Genomic DNA, 19234 nt, shown 5'->3' with positions numbered 1-19234 from the left:
TAATTTTTGTTCTGTCCTCCACAGGAATCGCAGAATATTTCTAGTTCACGAACTTCAGGGTTAAGATAATTATATACAGAATGATGTAACAAAGAGCAGACATCATCACTCCCTTTTTTCCAACTGTTTCGGGATACATGTAAAATATGCTTTGTGATGTAGACAGAACATTGATATTGAATGCATATTTAGACAACTGCCTTTTATAATAGACATCACTCGTACTAATATTCAGAACCGGAAGATTTTTTGCAAAATCGGTGCAGATTGCTTCCGTGAAAATCAACTTCTGGCTACGTGTTCTTGCGTCCCTCTTTCTTTTATAAAATTGTTCTGCTTTCGTTTTGTGTAATTTATTCTCTATGTTTAATCGGTTTATATCTGCCTCTAGTTTACGGTGAGTCAGATTTTCTGTTTGCGATAAATTGAGTTTTTCAGCTTTTAGACTTTTAATCTTGGCTAAATATTCGTCGCATTGACTACATGTGTCAGATCTAGGGTATCCAAATGATATGTTTAACTCGGTTGAAAAAATGGTCTTATACGTTTCATATGACACATGCTCATTTGGAAACTTTTCACAGAACATATTTTTCTTCTGGTAGGTATACCTTAGCCGTATCATGCATACTGTAATGACTTTTACGACCTCTAAACGATTCAATATGACTTTTTATCTTATTTTGGCTTCAATAGAGAGCTTGTGTGGCCGATTAGTGTGCTTACCTTTACGAATTTTACAATCTTTTGGTGCATCTCCTGTAAGTTTCAATGATTGCTGCTACACGGCTAACTTTCTTCGACCTATTCCATGTATAGATATAAATGCTTTTTTACATATTTCAACATCTTCAGTATGCCCATTTATATTGTTCTAACTCTTACACGGTACCGGAAAGAAGCATCGTGAAGAAGAGCATCTTGTTCTTGTTGCCTTGGTCTTCGTTGTTTGATCGGAAGGTTCGTTATCAAACCACACAGATATATATTCTGCTCATCAACTGAGTTGAGTAGATTAAAACTCTGGATGATTTTATTCCTAGCATTTTCTGGTACACGCTCAAAACACTTTAATCTCGTACACATACAGTCCTCACCCATAGAACGGCTTCTCAAATTTAATAACTTATTTACATCACTTAATTTTCCATACTTCTTTCTTTTTTTACTATTTCTATCTGAAGGCGAAATGTCGTTATCAACGATTTCAGGGTCAATTTTCTTCATTACTCAGTTTTTGTAATAAACACAAGTTCACTGACGAAAACACGTTTTTTTACTAAATTTGCTAGAATTTGACAAAGCACTTTTTTCGCCGGGACCGCGCGGACTTGCCACCTTCTTAGCCTGACTAGAGAAATTAAAATATGTTATTATTCATGACTGAACACGTTCATAGCGGTGATTGATTTATATAATGGTAGTCTAGATCACTGGCTAACAGAGGGGACCAGAAACTCATTTTCTGCAAAAATTGACATAACACCTTCTTTACCTGTACCCTTCATATGGGTACAAAAAAGAAAAATAGAAAGGTCAATATCTTGAAACAATGTTATCTACTCTATTTAATGGGAATATTCCACAATTTTTATTTGAAAATACGTTATATTTCATTTGATTTCTACCTCCGAAATTGCCCCCAAAAGTTTCAGAACGATATCTCAAGACAAATTATCAATAAGACAAAGAAGCGTAGGGTGACCTAAAAAACACTGATTTGACTGCTTAGAAGATATTGAAGATTGGACTGGCACTTTGTCTACTAAGAAGAATGACGACAAAATGATGATCTGGATCTGTATATATCTGCAAAAACATTCTAGACTCTTTTTACTAATCATTCTTGGAACACTCTTAATTAATCCGGTACCTACAACTACATTTTGGCTTTTATTTCACAATCTGTATTATTTCAGTTTTTCATTCTCTAAAATATAAATATCTGAAATTACGGAAATCTTTTACTTGTACCTGATCAAATTGTTCAGAATATAATTTATAAAATGCATATTTTTCTTATTTTCTGAAGTTATAGTTTGTTTATTTTCTTTGTTTATACATTTTGCCGGTCTTTTATTCCTGAAGGTTTTACTTCAATTGCTTCGTGCTGTTCTCCAGAATTTCTTCAGAACTTTGGTGTCTAGTTCCTGTTATAAATTTTGGTAATGATCTTCCGAAATCAGTATAATTTTATTTTTAGATCTAAGAATATGTATGTGCAGTTTATTGGTTATTAAGTTCTTTAATGCCCGTACGTGCCTAATGCCATACTGCATATCCGTTACTATTTATATACTCCTTTGTTGAATGTACACAATTTTGAATAAAATAATTCAACTTATATTGGTTATTCTCTTAAGCGGACCCTAAACGTAGCAACAAATTTGTTCTAGTTTGTACAGTTAAGTATGACATAAAAGTTGGTTCCCTACACAGTTCATTTTTCGATAATAGATGTGTGTGAGTGTAACATAACGTTTACAAAGTTTGAACGTTTAGGTGTAAATACTACATATATGTACTTGTTTCAAATACTAGTTGAGGATTTTACACGTAATGATAAGTGTGTGCTGACAAGATTGAGTGAAATGTTTGTGCAGATATGTATGATAGTGTAGGGCAACTGTTTTTATGAATATTTAGATTTGAACAGAACACGATGTCAGTAGCAAGTTGTTCGCCTAGACGTGCAATCGTGAAAACATGTTGTCGCAAAAGAGAAAATGTGCAGCCATTATAATAATTATAGTCCAGCTGGCAAACAAAAAGAGAACACGGTTGTGGTCAAAAGAGTGGTACAAGAAAAGGAGTCAGTTTTCGCATTTGAATTTGTTAGCCGAATTAAGGGTTTCAGAAAAAACTCATTTAAAAAATTATTTACGTATGGATGATCACCAATTTAGGTTTATTTTGGAATTAATTGGGTCTAAAGTCAAAAACCAAAATACTGTAATGAGACAAGCGATCACTGCTGAGGAAAGATTAACAGTTACGCTACTTTTTCTTGCAACAGGAAGATCTTATGAAGATTTGAAATTTAGTTGTGCTATATCTCCCCAGTTGTTAAGAATAATTATTTCAGAAACATGTCGAGCAATTTACCAGTCACTCAAGACTGAATATTTACAGGTAAAATTTAAAGATACTTTATTGGTTGTGTTTGTAAAACAAATAATAAGAAAATAAAGTAAAATATAGAGTTCAGATTAACAAAACTAAAACAAAAAATAATTATAAATCCTAGAACTGGGTATCGTCTTCACATGGCATAGGTGTACTTGCAGAAGAAGGTGGTGCAGTATAAATATTAGAACCCTCTTCACTTGGAATAGATGTAACTGAACAAGACGGTTGTGCAATATTATATGAACTGCCTCCAAACAAATTCCCCGTTAGCATAAAATTGGCAAATTGTGTGGTTGCGCCTATCCTAATTTGATTTACTTAATTCTCCAAAAAGCAAAGTCTCGTCAATAATTTTTTGCCATGGTTTGTTGGTCGTTAGTCATAGATCTTAACTGATGTGCAATATGATTTCCAAATGCGATATACTCGTCATCAACTTGATTGATCACTTTGTAAGCCTTCTGCAAATACGGATTTTGTTTCTTTGAATCTATTTTTCGTTTTTTTACTCGTTGGTGTTTGCTTCGGTTCTTGAAGAACATCCTAAAAAAATTTTTTTTTCGGTTTCCAACGTCAACAAGAGTGGATTACAATTGCAAGAGATTTTCAACAATCCTGGAATTTTCCTAATTGTTGCGGGTCATTAGACGGAAAACTTATAAAAATTGTTCCGCCGCCTGGTTGGAGTTATTTTTTAATTATAAAGGATTTCACAGCATTGTCGTGTTAGCCATAGCTAATGCTAATTATGAATTTATTATTATGGTACACATAGGAACAAATGGAAGAGTATCTGATGGTGGTGTTAGATGGAAAACACTACATTTAACAGAAAATTACAATCAGATGTGCTCAATTTACCGACAGAACAACCGTTACTTGAATGTAGGGATAAAACTCCGGTTCCGTATGTCTTTGTGGCAGATGATGCGTTTCCGCTGTCGAAGAACTTAATGAAACCATTTTCTACAAACAATTTGAGTAAAGAAGAACGTATATTTAATTATCGTCTGAGCCGTGCAAGAAGAATCGTAGAAAATGCATTTGGAATATTAGCTGCAAGGTTTCGAATATTTCATACACCAATAAATACAAAACCTGCCATCATTGAAGATGTCGTTTTAGCAACTTGCGTTTTGCATAATTTTTTACGTAAAAATTCCAGACAAACGTACACTCCAGTTCAAAGTTTAGATATTGAAGATACTGAAAATGGAACTGTAACCCAAGGTGACTGGCGAAATTCTGACGGATCATTTGCACCATTGCAAATAAATCACAACAGACACTACAGAAGAGATGCTAAAGAGGTACGGGAATATTTCAAACGCTATTTTAATAACGAAGGAGAAGTATTATGGCAAGGTAGAATGATATAAAGTAATACTTGTATCAACAAATAATTAAATGATTATTATCATTGCAACAATACAATATTTTTTTTCTTAACCTGTGTCTGAAATTTGACCTTACCTGACTAATATTATCCTCATCATCATTTGAAGCTTCTGTTTGTTCCTCAAAAACGTCTATATTATCTGTGCCCTCTCTAACCATTTCTTGATCTTCTGTGAAGAGTAATAATTTGAAATACCACAAACGTGGATCGTAAACTTCTTCAGTTGCAGTACCAGACACTTTTGAATTCATTTTTTTCAATACCATATCTTTGTTGGCGACTGGCTCTATTTCTTTTAATTTTTCAAACATCCCAGTGGAGCACCCAGGGGGGGTTTTGGGGGTTAAACCCCCTCCCCCAGGACTCTATACCGACACGATTACTCAATTTTAAGGACTCATAATGGAGGTAACATCATAAAAAAATTTCGGTGACCAACCAAAACCCCTCCCCCCCCCAGAGGCAAATTCTAGGTGCGCTACTGAATCATCCTATCATAAGCACTATTTCTTAGATGTTTATTACTGTACTATTTACTTTTATTTTCCAGAGACACGGCAACTCTCTGTATAAGTCAATGAATTCGGTTATAAATTGTTTAGAATAATTTCTACTCATTTTGTTTATTGCTCAATGAACCACCAAAAATAACAAGTCGTAGTTACCACTACATGCACGGACTTGTTGGTGCGAACCATGGACGTATGTGCGAACTGTCGTTCCAACAAAAAATCAAAATGATCAAAGCCTGCAGATTTAAGTTCTGGTGTTTGAACGTTTAGTATGATAGTATGCACAAACAAACGAAAGCAACACGGATATTTAGGTATGCGCATACCCGTTTGCGCATACATAATTCTCGAAATGCTGTTACATGTAGCGGTAACACAAATAAATAGATATTGACATGTTCAAACATGTTGACATTATTTCTCTTTCTTCGTAACATGTTTGCACGAACATTATATTTAAACAAAATGTATTATCTAGGGTTAAATTAAGTGTGTATCGATATGTTTGATTAAACATACATATTTTATCTGACTAGTATGAACGAGTAGTTTTAAAACTTGATGTAGTGTTATTTGTATGTACAAACTAGTTAAACAAATTTGTTGCTACGTTTAGGGCCCGCTTTATAGGATAAACTAGATATTTAGAAATAGATGTCAATTGTGGACACCCTAATAAGAGAGCTAGTCATGTGAAATAAACTTCCGAATAATAAAATGTTAAGTCTCTCATAAATCAAATAGTCTACTTCCAAAAATTGTTCTCTAGGGATTTCCTCTTCTCCGATCTCATATCCACTAGACTTGATTGTTTTCTTTTCGCATTTAATTATCGTCGGGTTCACAGATTAGACACACCGACCCTTGTGATGTCTGAACATCTGGCACACTTATAGAGTGAATCGATGAAAAGTTCACTTCGGAGCTAAATCCATCGACTTATGTGATTTTGTGGAAGATTCATGGCCGGTTATTTTTATAGGGTGCTTTCGGGATACCATTAACGTTATCTTTAGATACTGAGTAAATCACCAATATCCTTTTGGAACGGTTTTTATAGGAGGCCGCCCAAAGGGTAATAGTAATAATACATAACGAGATGCTATAGAGAAAAGAGCATTGATAGATGTCTGTTTAGTGCCCGCAAATTTACCCTTTCGATTATAAATTATAGGTAAAGATAAAAAAACTTATTGTTTCTAAATTTTCATTTCGTACATATTCACTTAATATATATTTTTTTTATATAATTTTAGGTCATCAAAAGTGTTTCTTTCTTTTAATAACTACTATGTTCACATTGGCCTCAGGTAGCACACCAAAAAATTATTTCCAATTACATACATTATTTTCGTGATAAATTCCTCTCAAACCCTTTCTGGTATACCTGTAGATCTGTTTACTAAGTATACGCGATTTATCTTCTACATATATATATATATATATATATATATATATATATATATATATATATATATATATATATATATATACAAGGATTTCCACAGTTTTTACTGTATTCTTTCACTCAACCGTTTTCTCCAATTTTTCCTGTTTAGCCAGTCCCCTTCCTGTAGGTTTCTTCTACTCATTGCTTCGTCCACTTCATCTCTGAAAGATCTTCGGGGTCTGCCTCTCTTTCTTCTTCCTATCGGGCTCCACACTGTTATTCTATTTATCCATCGATTTTGGTCTGCTCTTCTGACATGTCCGTACCAGGTTAACCTCTTCTGTTCGATGTAGTCTATTATGTCGGAGTTCATTCCCATTCTCATCTTAATCTCCATGTTATTTATTCTATCTCTTCTTGTTACTCTGCAGCTTCTCCTTAGGAATTCCATCTCTGTTGCTCTTATTTTGTTTTTGGTTTTCTTATTTATTGTCCAATTTTCACACCCATAAGTGAGGATACTTCTTGTCATGGTATTATATATTTTTTTCTTTGTTTTCATGCTGATGTTCTTATCCCATAGTACCGGGTTCAATTTTCGTATGCAGTCTCTTGTTTGTCCTAGTCTATTTTTTATATCTTCCTCCGTTGTTCCTTTATTTGATATTATGAAGCCTAAATATATACTTATACTTGTCTGGTTTTCCAACGAATGCAGGGAAATAGAACAATACGAACGAAAATACGACAGTTACAATATGCACAAAAAAATAAAATCAATGACAAACAAGAGGAAATTCAATAAGTCACCCAACAGCATAAAAGATGGCGATGGAAATCTTATCTCGGAGCCATCAACGATCTTAGAAACATGGAAATCATACATAGAAAAATTATTTGCATCTGACAGGACTGATGATCACCTATATGGAGAAGGAGAAACAGGACCTTCAATCCTTAAATCGGAGATAGAAGATGCCATTGCAGCACTAAAAAACAATAAGTCAGCAGGTCCGGACAATGTACCCTGCGAAATATTAAAGATCCTATGTAAATCAGACAAACAGTTCCTTGATAATCTAGTTGAACTTTTTAACAACATATATAATAGCGGTAAAATCCCGGAGAACTGGCTGCAGTCAACATTTATTACAATCCCGAAGAAACCAAAGGCCCAGATCTGTGATGACTACCGGCTTATAAGCTTGATTAATCATGTCACTAAAGCGTTCACTAAGATCATTCATAGAAGAATATATGATAAATGTGAGTCAAATATTGATAGATCGCAGTTTGGCTTTCGGAAAGCACTTGGAACTAGAGAAGCAATTTTCGCTCTCCAGGTGCTTATACAGCGGTGTAGAGACGTTGATAAGGACGTGTATTTGTGCTTTGTGGATTTTAGAAAAGCATTTGACAATGTCAATCATGAACAATTGATAGATATTCTGCGAAAGACAGGTATTGACGACAAGGACATTCGAATTGTGGCAAACCTATACTGGGGTCAAACAGCAAGAGCAAAAATTGGCAACGAACTCACTAAAAGTGTGCAGATCAAAAGAGGTGTCCGTCAGGGTTGTATATTATCCCCACTCCTATTCAATATTTATTCCGAAGAAATATTTAATAAATGTATGGAAAATGCAAATGAGGGCATAAAAATAAACGGCGAGTTAACAAACAATATAAGATATGCCGACGACACGGTGATCCTTGCCAGTACCATAGACGAATTACAGCAGGTAATGGAAAGAGTTTATTCAGTTAGTGAGGAATACGGCCTGAGCCTCAACTTCAAGAAGACAAAGTGGATGCTGATAAGCAGGAAGCAACAGCCTGCTCGACAGTTACGGATAAGTAACATACTAATTGACCATGTAGAATCTTATGTGTACCTTGGCACCAACGTAAATGCAAAATGGGAACAGGCCACAGAAATTAAGGCGAGAATAGAACGAGCTAGAGCAGCATTTAGCAATATGAAAAAGCTCCTCATAAGCAGGGATTTGTCTCTTCCCCTAAAACTACGTCTAGTTAAATGCTACATTTTTCCGATCTTACTGTATGGTGTGGAGGCCTGGACGCTGACGGAGACGCTCACGAGAAAACTAGAAGCATTCGAAATGTGGGTGTACCGACGCATTCTTCGTATATCCTGGACCGAACATGTCACCAACACAGAGGTAATCCAAAGAATCGGAAAGGAGAAAGAAATCGTGAATACCATTAAACAAAGAAAGCTTGAATATCTAGGCCACATATTGAGACACGATAAGTACCGTCTACTGCAATTGATTGTCCAGGGAAAAATAGACAGTAAGCGAGGGCCAGGCAGGAGAAGACACTCGTGGCTCCAAAATCTGAGGAAGTGGTTCGGGCTCACATCGGTCGAACTATTCAGAAGCGCCGCAAATAAGATCAGAATTGCCATGTTAATAGCCAACGTTCGCAACGGACAGGGCACTTGAAGAAGAAGAAGAAGATACTTGTCTGTTCCTTTGATTTGTTTACCTTCGTCTATTTCCAGCTGTTTTATTTCTGTATTCTCCGTTGTTAGGTATTCAGTTTTCTTTAGGTTTATTTTCATCCCATTCTTTGTATATTCCTGCTCCAGTTTTCTCATCATAAAACTGAGGTCATCCTCGTCTTGTGCGATCACTATTTGGTCGTCGGCAAAACTTAGCGTATATAGATATTCGTTCCTTACTGGTATACCCATTCCTTCGCACTTTCTTTTCCATGGTTTCAGGGTTTTTTCCAGGAATATTTTGAACAGGGTGGGGGATGTGGAGCAACCCTGTAGTAGTCCCTTTGTCGTCTTAAATGGACTGCGTATTCTATTGCCCGTTTTGATAGCTACTTCATTATTCTTGTAGAGTGCTTTTACCGCGTTTATTAATCTTCGTGGAACTTCGATGTCTTCCATTGCTTCCTATAGCTTGGTTCTAGGTATTGAGTCATATGCCTTCTTAAGATCAACAAAAGCCAGATGGACGGATCTATTTTTGGCCATTCTTTTTTCTATTAGTTGTTCGACCGTGTAAATGTGATCTAAGCATGCTTTCCCCGCTGTGAAACCTGCCTGGTCTTCTCCGATTTTATCTTGTATATATATTTCTAATTTTTCCTTTATGGTCTTTCCATACAGTCTGCCTATAGACGATATAATGCTGATTCCCCGATAGTTTTCGCAGTTTTTTCTATTTCCTTTCTTGTATATTGATAACATTTTATGTATCATGATCAACTTTTCCGGTCCGTTTTTTATCAATTCATTTGGTATTCCGCCGGGACCTTCTGCTTTTTTGTTCTTTAGAGTTTTGATCGTTCTTTTTACCTCAGCTAGGCTTAATTCGATTTCGTCATGTGTGTAGATTTCTATTCCGTAAATTTCTGATTCTTTGAATTCGGGGCGGTCTTCGGTTAGCAATTTTTTATAGTATTCTTGCCATTCGTTTTCTTTGATTTGACCGATCTTGATTTCTTTTGTCTTATTTCTTTGGAGCGACTTTAAGATGCGCCATGACTCTGAATTTCTCGTTCCTCCTATGTGCTGTTCTATCTCTGTGCATGTTTTTTCCCATCTTTCATTTTTTTCATTTGCCACTTTTCTTTTCACTTCTTTATTTTTTTTCCTGTATAGTTCCAAGTCCTCATAGTTTTTTGTGTACAGGTATTTTATATGGAGTTCTTTTTTCTCTTTTATGCATGTTAGTGTGTCTTCGGTTAATTTCGTAGTTTGGTGGGTGTATTTTTGGTCCACTTCTCCAAGAGCTTCTATGGCTGCTGTCTTCATGCAGGTTTTTATGTGTTCGTATGTTTGTTCTAATGATTCATATCGAAACTCTTCTAGCTTTTGGTCCAATCTTCGCTTATATAGGTCTTTTATTGAGTCTTCTTCTAATAAATTGATTTTGAATTTCTTTTCTTGTGTTGAGCACGTATTGACAGGTGTAGCCGGAGCCGTAACTTGGTCAGACTCTCCCTGGGTCGGTTTCTGTTGGGTCCATATGAAGGGGAATTCCATCCAAGCGATTACTAGTTTGTGATCTGTGCCGCATTCTGCGCCTCGCTTTACTCTCACGTCTTTTATTTTTATCGAGCTTTCGTGGTTTACTATAACATAATTAATAATAGACTTCAATTTCCTTGTTTCTTGTGTCCAAGTATATTTGTGTATGTCTTTATGTTTGTAGAAGCCGTTTGTGATCTTTAAGTGGTTTATTTCGCATAGCTCAATCAATCTCTCCCCGTTATCATTCATTATATCTTCTCCAAATCTACCAACTGTTCTGTCGTTTTCTTTTCTTCCTGTTCTTCCATTTAGGTCACCGGCGATAATTATTTCTTGGTTCTTCTTTCTCTTTTCGATTTCTTCTTGCAGTTGTTCGATGAATTGTTCTTTTTCTGCAATTGAGCTGTCTTCTGTTGGACCGTATACTGCTAGTAAAATAATTTGTCTTCCGTATACTTTTAAGTTAAGCTTGGCAATTCTTTCGTTTATTGGTTCCCAGTTTTCGATTGCGTGTTTCCATTTCTTTTTTAGTATAATTGCAATTCCTGCTTTTGCCCTTTCTTTCTTATCTATTCCGCTCCAACAGTGAATGACTTCTCCCATTTTTTCGGTACCGTTTCCTTTCTTTTTCGTCTCAGTCATTATCATTATATCTAGTTTCATTCTTTCGAATTCCGCTATTACCTCTTTGTCCTTTGTTCGCCATCCTTGTACGTTCCATGTGCCGAGTGCGAGTTTTCTCTGGCTTTTCTTTCTTGTTGTTGTTGTTGTTTGGTTGAGTTTTGAAGCTGGGCTTCTTTCACTTAAAGCAAAACTGCCCCTCCCGTATCCGATGGGGCTCCCTCCTTCAGAGGTGTGGGTTACCACCCGGGGATTAATCTTTGTTTTTTTCATTTTGCCCTTTGTTTTTCAGCCCTTGAGGTTTTTTCTATGTGCACCTATATCTTCTTTCTTTCTTTCTTCTTTTTCTATATCTTCTACAGCACCCACTGTAAACTAAGGACTTTAAAGGATGTTTTTCAACTATTTCCTCCCTACTTATGTTACAAACAACATTATCTTGCAACCCTCAAATTATTACAGTTTCCATCAGTATGCTAATAATCAGAAGTATGCTGATATTCGGGTACATTTATTAGTTAAAACTTTACTTAAAATTAAGAATATCATCGTGAATGTTTTGATAATTTTTGTACTTGACGGGAAGAGGTGCTAGTTCAACTTTAACACTTAGATGATGAACTGGGAACTATACACTATTATACCATGGAACTGTACAACTGAAATGTATATAAAACTGTACTGTAATGTAATAATGTAAAACTACGATGTTTTGGTTCTGAGTTCCCTACTTTAAATATATTTTAGATCAATCTATTTCCATGAGCGTTACTATAAAAACTACTTATTCTTATTATTTTAAAATTCAGTGGGAATTAGCTTGTTAATTATTTCCCTATTGCATTTTACATAACAATATCAAACAAAGATATTTACATTTTCTATTTCGGATGAAATTTTAAGAGATTATGAACTTTTAACAAAGAAAATTTATTATTTATTTGTTGTGGGGTCGGTTGTGCCAATTACATTTTGCCTGTAAGTTCCTATTTTGCGTGATACCCATATTCTTCTCTTCAGAGACATGTCTTGTTTAACCGTCATGTGTTATTTGGCTGTCATCTCTTAATTCTTCCAGGAACTTCATTGCGATTATTCCTATAGGGTTCAACCTGCCAAAGCTAGAGGTTAGGGCCACACCTAGATGTACTTTAATAAGTAAAACCATTATAATTTCTGCAGTGGAAATTTTTGAGTTTGCTACTGTCATATTATTATGTCGGAATGGTTGTCCTTGATGTCTGAGCTCGTTTTTTTTTGTTTTCCCTCCTCAAAATTGATTATCAGAATCTATTATAATCGTTATTTCGTTTTTCCTTAATATTTTTACCCATGAGTGTTTATAAGACAGTAAACAAATGTCCATAACACGGGAACAGAAGAAAACTAATAAATTTTTTATATGAATCCCCCAATTTTAAATCCACCTGGATTCTTTGGTTGTATATTGTTTTTAACGTATATTTGAATATATTCCATAGATAATTTTAAGTAGCATTCTCGAATAATCGAATCATGTGCCTTGAGCTAAAATTTAATAAAACTAACGTTACCCATATTTCTGAGAAGTTGTAACATGTAATTGACTGGTGACTTTTTCATTTACCTACACAAAACGAAGAATTAATCTTAAGCAGTATATGTGACAATCATGTGTTTTTTTGCATTTAAAAACGTCACGCACGTCTCATCAGCCGTTATCTCCATTATAATAAAGCGGATCGTGATGTTTGAATGTTTACTAGTTAAAGGTTAGCCTAACCTCAATATCCTATCTTCTCAAATGCCACTTAAGGGAATCACTAATAGAGGTGAAAGCTCTGTTATCTGTGTCGTCGGAATTGTTTGAAAGGTTTATTCTATCAATCAAACGGGACGGAAATGTGTGTTTATATACATGTTCGCGGTTGCAAAAATTATAGTCCGGAATGATTCTCGGAATTAGACCGGTTGTTGGGATATTATAGTTGTACAATACAGTAGACTTTTTAGGTTTGTATTGTTTTAAAATTGGATGGAAGTTGTTCTTCTTCTTTGTGTATATCTAAGTTTTTTTTTGTATCATCATTGGCAGCGTGTCATTTATGTTTGCATACTTGGGTATAGAGAGCACCACTAATCAAACGTCATTACTAAATATTAATTTCCATGTTTAGTTAACCATTAAAGGACGGACTTTTTTATTAAAAAACTGAAAAAAAATTAGTGATTTATTTTTTATTTTGAACAAATATATTTATAGTGAACAAATGAAGAATTTAACCCTGCACTGGTGGCGCCCCATATCGGAACACCAGTAGTGGCGCCAAGTCTGACAGACCCAAAATTCAATAATTTATTAATTAGAAAATCAAAACAATACTGGTGTATTATCTAGCTTTACTTCTTTATGAATATAATTTAAACAATAAAATGTAATTTGGGTCAAATAAATAATATAACCTTCCAAAATAATTAATAAATGATGGATGTTCACGAATTGTGAAAAATAAAACAAGGGTTCATGCAAATTATGTTTTATTTTATTAAGGGTAATTTTGTTAAAATATAAGATTTATGAGTTGCACTTTTAAACATTTTGTGGGTGCGATATACAATCAGGGCACTGAAACTGGGCATGTGTTAAACAAATAAATTTTTTGCACATTTGACAAAAATAAAGAGTCTTACTGTCTTTAACGCAAAAACTACATCGTTTCTTAATATTTAAATTTTCGGGATTACCTCTTAGAAGTTCACTTTAAGTTCCAGTCACTTCTTGGCGTCGGTTGCGAATAGCTGGAGAGATATTTTCCACCATGGAGCGACGCTTTAGATGCTGGTCGATTAGCTCTGCGTCCAAACGTTTTATGTATATTCAACGAAGCAAATTAGCATTTTGATTATTGGCCAGATATATAATTTGGGAGTTGATTCCAGGCACATTCATAAGTGAATAAAAAATCATCATTGGTCATCTCCGGGTATATCGAGCTGCATTATACGTGGCACAAAGTTCGTCAACGGTGTCGACCCCACCTTTAGTTGAGTTATAAAACGTTATAATCTCTGGTTTCTGTTGATCATCTGTTGATTCGTCTATTTGATCATTATTGTGCATACTTGAGGCCAGTATGACATTTTTTCCCTTCTTGGGTACGTATTGTAGCATTTTCTTGGAATCCAAACATACTTGAATAAACAGGCCAAATAAAATGTTTGGTGTTTATAAACTCCAACGGTAATTGTCTTTTGTTTTTTCTCACTGTACCAATGTATGTCAGATTGTGATCACGACCAAGTTTTGTAATAAGCTCAAAGCTAGTAAACCAATGATCACACGTAAGGTTTCTTCCAGTACCCGATATTAGACCAATTAATCTCTCGACAGTACTAACTGGATCATTTTTTTAATGAAAGGGTCCCTCTGGTTGTAAACCAACGTATGGTTCTAGGTTTAATGTATATCTAGTTTTTGCATCAACTAAGGTAAAGATTTTTAATCCATGTTCGGTTTGGAAGGAAAATACTGTTTAAAACCGCATCTTCCCCGAAATGCTTCAAGTTTTTCATCTATAGTGCCGCTATACAAGTATCTACTCGCTAATTGTGTAGGCATTTTTGCAATTTTTTGCAAAACTTGTAAGCAGTTGTCTTATAGGCGCTAGCTTATCAGACATTTTTCTTTCGTCTCGAGTTTCTAAATCATCAAATCTAAGATGTCTTAACAAAGATAAAAAACGTTGCTGCGACATGGTTAACCAAAATATTTCAACCCCGCTGCCGTTTCGCTCCCACAACTCTTCTGTGCTTAACCGATTACTTTCCAAACACCCAGCTAAATAGAGCAATCGTAAAGCTCATATTTCGATTACATCAGTATTTTTAGCAGAATGGGCTCTGTTATACATCTCTTTCATTTGACCTATATATTTGTTCGTACTTTCAACAATAATTAAATATTAATTAAAATATCTTCGAAAAAAACAACAAATTCCAATCAATTATGGATTTGACATTCTTGCCATATGCTGTTACACCCGGTAAGTGAAAAACTTTTTTAAGTTGGCGAGTTCTTACCGTTTGCACCGGGCAGTGTTTTTTCCAGACTGCTCCATCTTTGCCTATAAAAGTAGCAATCCATGAAACTTTTGCTGATATTACATCCACTACGGATGATAGATGGACCAGAAATATTCTGGAATGGCGACCAAGACAAGAGGCATATCGAAGCAGAGGACGACCACCGACTAGATGGACGGATGATATCAAGCGCATCACCACGAACTGGATGCAAGAAGCACAAGATAGGAATAGGTGGAAAATTTTACGGGAGGCCTACGTTCAGCAGTGGACAAATATAGGCTAATTGATGATGACATCCACTTCCATACATATTATGTTACTTCCACCATATGGCAAACATAGTCTTTTAAGGGTTAATATAGTTACAAAATATTATTTTTATACGTGTCGTATTTTAGCGACCACGAACTGTCAAGCTAGTCGAAAATTATAATTACTTGAACATTTTCGTTCAATAATTTTTTATAATTTTCGAAGACAATAATATCAACAAGAAAAACTTATCGAGTTGTTTTCTGTTGGCATGAAGCACCACATCTTAACAAGTTGTCTTGGAAAACTCAAATGTGGACGAATTAGCCTGATGACGATTCAAGAGCAGGTGCACTAAAAACGACAATTACTCAGGAAAACGTCGATGTTTTGTACAGCTTATATTTGAGCATCTAAATGTGGCAAATCGCGATTTCAAGGATTGTAATTAAAAAAAATTTGTATGAACAATTTTATGTAAAAAATTAGTTTCTCGTTAGCCACCGCATCTACTGGCCGAAAAACAGAAAGCCAGAGAGAAACTAGGGTGAATTGACTAAAAAATTCTAAACCCTTTCAACGCAGGAAATTCAAAAAATGTATTTATTATTTACTCATACGAGTCAGAAAATAGACGCTAATGGAATGTTTATATGTTCAAAGTTGAAGAAAAGCCGACAAAAGTCATCTGTTCTTAAAGTTTCCACAAAAATGGTCGGGATATTGGTCTCGAAGCAGATCAGTGGCAACAATAATTGAGGGGCGCCAAACCATAACGTTGTAAATGCCCAAAATAAAAGTTTTCAGTAGAGACAAAAAACTGTTTTATTTGAAAAATAATGAACGAAATAATTCTTAATATTCTTTTTATTAAACATTTTTGTTCAATTAACACTTTTGACATACAAATTTGAATTCTAGTGAAAATAGTTTATACTTTAATTTCAAAACACTAAGAGAACAAAATGTTGTAAGTGCCATTATTTATGCAAGTCATAACGTTGTAATTGTGTATTTACTTGCATTTAAAAGTCAATCAAATTAACAATAATTATAGTGAAAATAAAGCATTTATTTATTTACTAAGTAACTTTAATTAAAAATTTAAAAATCAGCATTTTGTAATGTTTTCGTAAAAAGTTTTTGCTTCTTCTGCTAAGTATTGTAGCATGGCTGGGATATCTTTATTTTTTTCGGTGGACAATGGCACAGGGGTTTCCTTCATCTCAATTTCCAACTCCTCAAAACTCGCCTTAGTGTCAAAAAAGATTTTTCTTTCCAGCATTAGCAATAATTTCAATGAGGTCTTTTGGTATAAGCGGCTTGGCATGCTTATTTGCTTTTTCTATAACGGCAAAATCGCGGTCACACGCAAGAAAGGTATGTCCTTTCAAAGGAGAGTTATGAGTAATTTCTGAAAAAAAACCTTTTGCAATCAAAACGAGATACATAACAAGTAAAGCCTGGTTCTTATTTTGGCCACCACAATTATCTGACCAGAGAATTAGCTTTTGCCTATCTGTAGTGAATTCTATTTCGCTACTGTTAAAAACACTGTACAGACAAGAAGCTCTCTCGTTAGACCCCCTTTGCCCGACAATTTCATTCCAGAAAGCATGATGGCCCTTCCTTCGTCTTCTAAATGAACACCCACATTAATACAGGCAAGCTGACGGATGTAGTATATTTGGGTATGAGTTAATGTTGGAAGATACATTTCTAGCTGGAGATCAAATTGAACCATTCGAACATCTGAGTTATGTCCTGTGGATTATATATGCAATCTTTACTCATTTGTTGTCTTGTCACGTCAGCTTGCCTGTGGCAAATTTCTAGTTTTTGCTTAGCATCAGTTTTTATTTCTTCTGTTAGAGCTGTGTCTATTTTGCCTTTATTAAGCGAGTCACATGTTGGGCATGTGCCAACTGATGGGGGCTTAAATGAAACATTAAACTCTGTCAAAAATGTATCATTAAACCACTGTCTAGTCTAGATACTGGTGGCTCGGTAGAATCAACAAAGTACTTTTACAATAATCCATTGTACAACTTAGCTACATTAAGCTCTGTCGGGATATATTTTCTTCTTTATTTTTGGTATTTATATACTTAAGTCCTCTGTTTTACTGCCTTTTCTAATAGTTTTTTTTTTCATTTCAATCTATTTAAAACACGTTTTTTTGACACTACAGTCACACTTCTTCTTCTAAATGAGCCTATCTTCTAGAGATGTTGGAGACCACATTGACCCATCATATTCTATTCACAGCAGCTCGAAATAAATCAGTTGACGTTAAACCAGTCCATTTCCTAAGATTAGCCAGTCAGGGTATACGCCTACGTCCAGGGCCTCCCTTACCCTCAATCTTGCATTGCAGAATCAACTGTTAAAAGTCGGTATTTATTATTAAAAATTGTCAAAATAACTGTCAAACTTAATGTGAATTTTGGGATTCTCCCCGAAAAATATTAATTTTTGGCGGTTTTCTGAAGATAATTGTAATTGTGCTAACTAATTATTAATATTCTCGAAATTTGGTATATTTAAATTGATTATTGGTAAATAAATAAATTTTTATTCATCCAGTCAATGTGAAATAAAAGTGAGCTCTAAGTGAAGAGAAAATGTTTCCAACAAGGAACGGACTAGGATCAAATGATTTTCAGTACCCTACAGTGCAGTTTCCAACTGTAATGCAGAACGAGCCTACAAATCTAATACATCCGTATTACCAAGTAAGTCAAATAAATACTTAAGATCCACCATTGTGCTCAAATCAACCAACAGTCAACCAAATGATACCTTTTGATAATTATCAACAACAATATCAGGTACAGCCAGTAGTTGCCCAGCAAACCAACTTTTCTCATTCTACATCAAAACTCTCAAGCTAACTTAAACTTAAAAAAACAATCCAGAAACCCAGAATGAATATGATTCGATGTCAGATGAAGAACATGAAGACTCTCAAAATAATAAACACCCATGGCAAACAATAAGATCAAAAAGAAAAAGACCTAAACTTCAAGATTCAAGAGAATAAGAAGCTCCAATTACATTCTCAAGTAGGTTTCATCCACTTCCACAGGAAAACTCCGTAAATGATACGAATAAAAATCCACCAATCTCAAAACCCCCTCCAATTTTTATATATGGCGTGAATGAAATGATAGATAATTTAGCTCAAGCAGTAGAAGTAGAAACTTACTTCATTAAAGCCTTAACAAACAACACAATAAAAATTTTACCAAAGACACCTGAGTCCTACAGAAAACTAATACATCACGTACGAGAGGAAAATGTCGTCCATCATACATACCAACCTAAGGAAGACAGAGCATTATTCGGGATCTAAATCACTCTTTTCCGATAAATGAAATAAAAGCGGAAATCCAGAAAAAGGGTCATAAGGTAAGGAACGTTACAAATGTCAGACACAGATTGAGCCGTGAACCATTACCATTATTTTTTGTGGACCTAAAAGGTCTGTTCTGTTCACGCCTAAAGGTCGAGCATTAATGAATATCATCCAACAAAATAACTTAAGATACTTATCTACGGGAGAACCCACATACTGACCTACTGATGTTAACAAAATTCCAGATTTGGTAGATCTTGCTGTAACAAAAGGGATATTTGCTGTAACAAGTAGAAATTGAAACGTCAATAAACGTACTTTAACCTTTAAAATTGTGGCTTATTCCCATTTAAATAATAAATATTACAAAGTCTTGTTAACATTTCACGGTATTTGATACGTAGTTTATACTAGGTATAATACGGTATAATATAAAATTTATATCTAATTAAACTTCTGGTTTATAGAGAATTCATCGTATAACTTTTTA

At 34.8% G+C, this 19234-nt stretch overlaps 1 protein-coding gene across 3 annotated transcripts in view; it reads left to right on the top strand.

Moving 5' to 3' along the window:
• The window catches only part of LOC140445087 (tyrosine-protein kinase transmembrane receptor Ror-like), a 275808-nt gene that overhangs the window by 2805 nt on the left and 253769 nt on the right, over positions 1–19234 (top strand). The window lies entirely within an intron of this gene.

This window comes from Diabrotica undecimpunctata, chromosome 7 (assembly GCF_040954645.1).
Source record: "Diabrotica undecimpunctata isolate CICGRU chromosome 7, icDiaUnde3, whole genome shotgun sequence".
Taxonomy (NCBI): Eukaryota; Metazoa; Arthropoda; class Insecta; order Coleoptera; family Chrysomelidae; genus Diabrotica; species Diabrotica undecimpunctata.
This window is presented reverse-complemented; position numbering and strand designations above follow the sequence as displayed.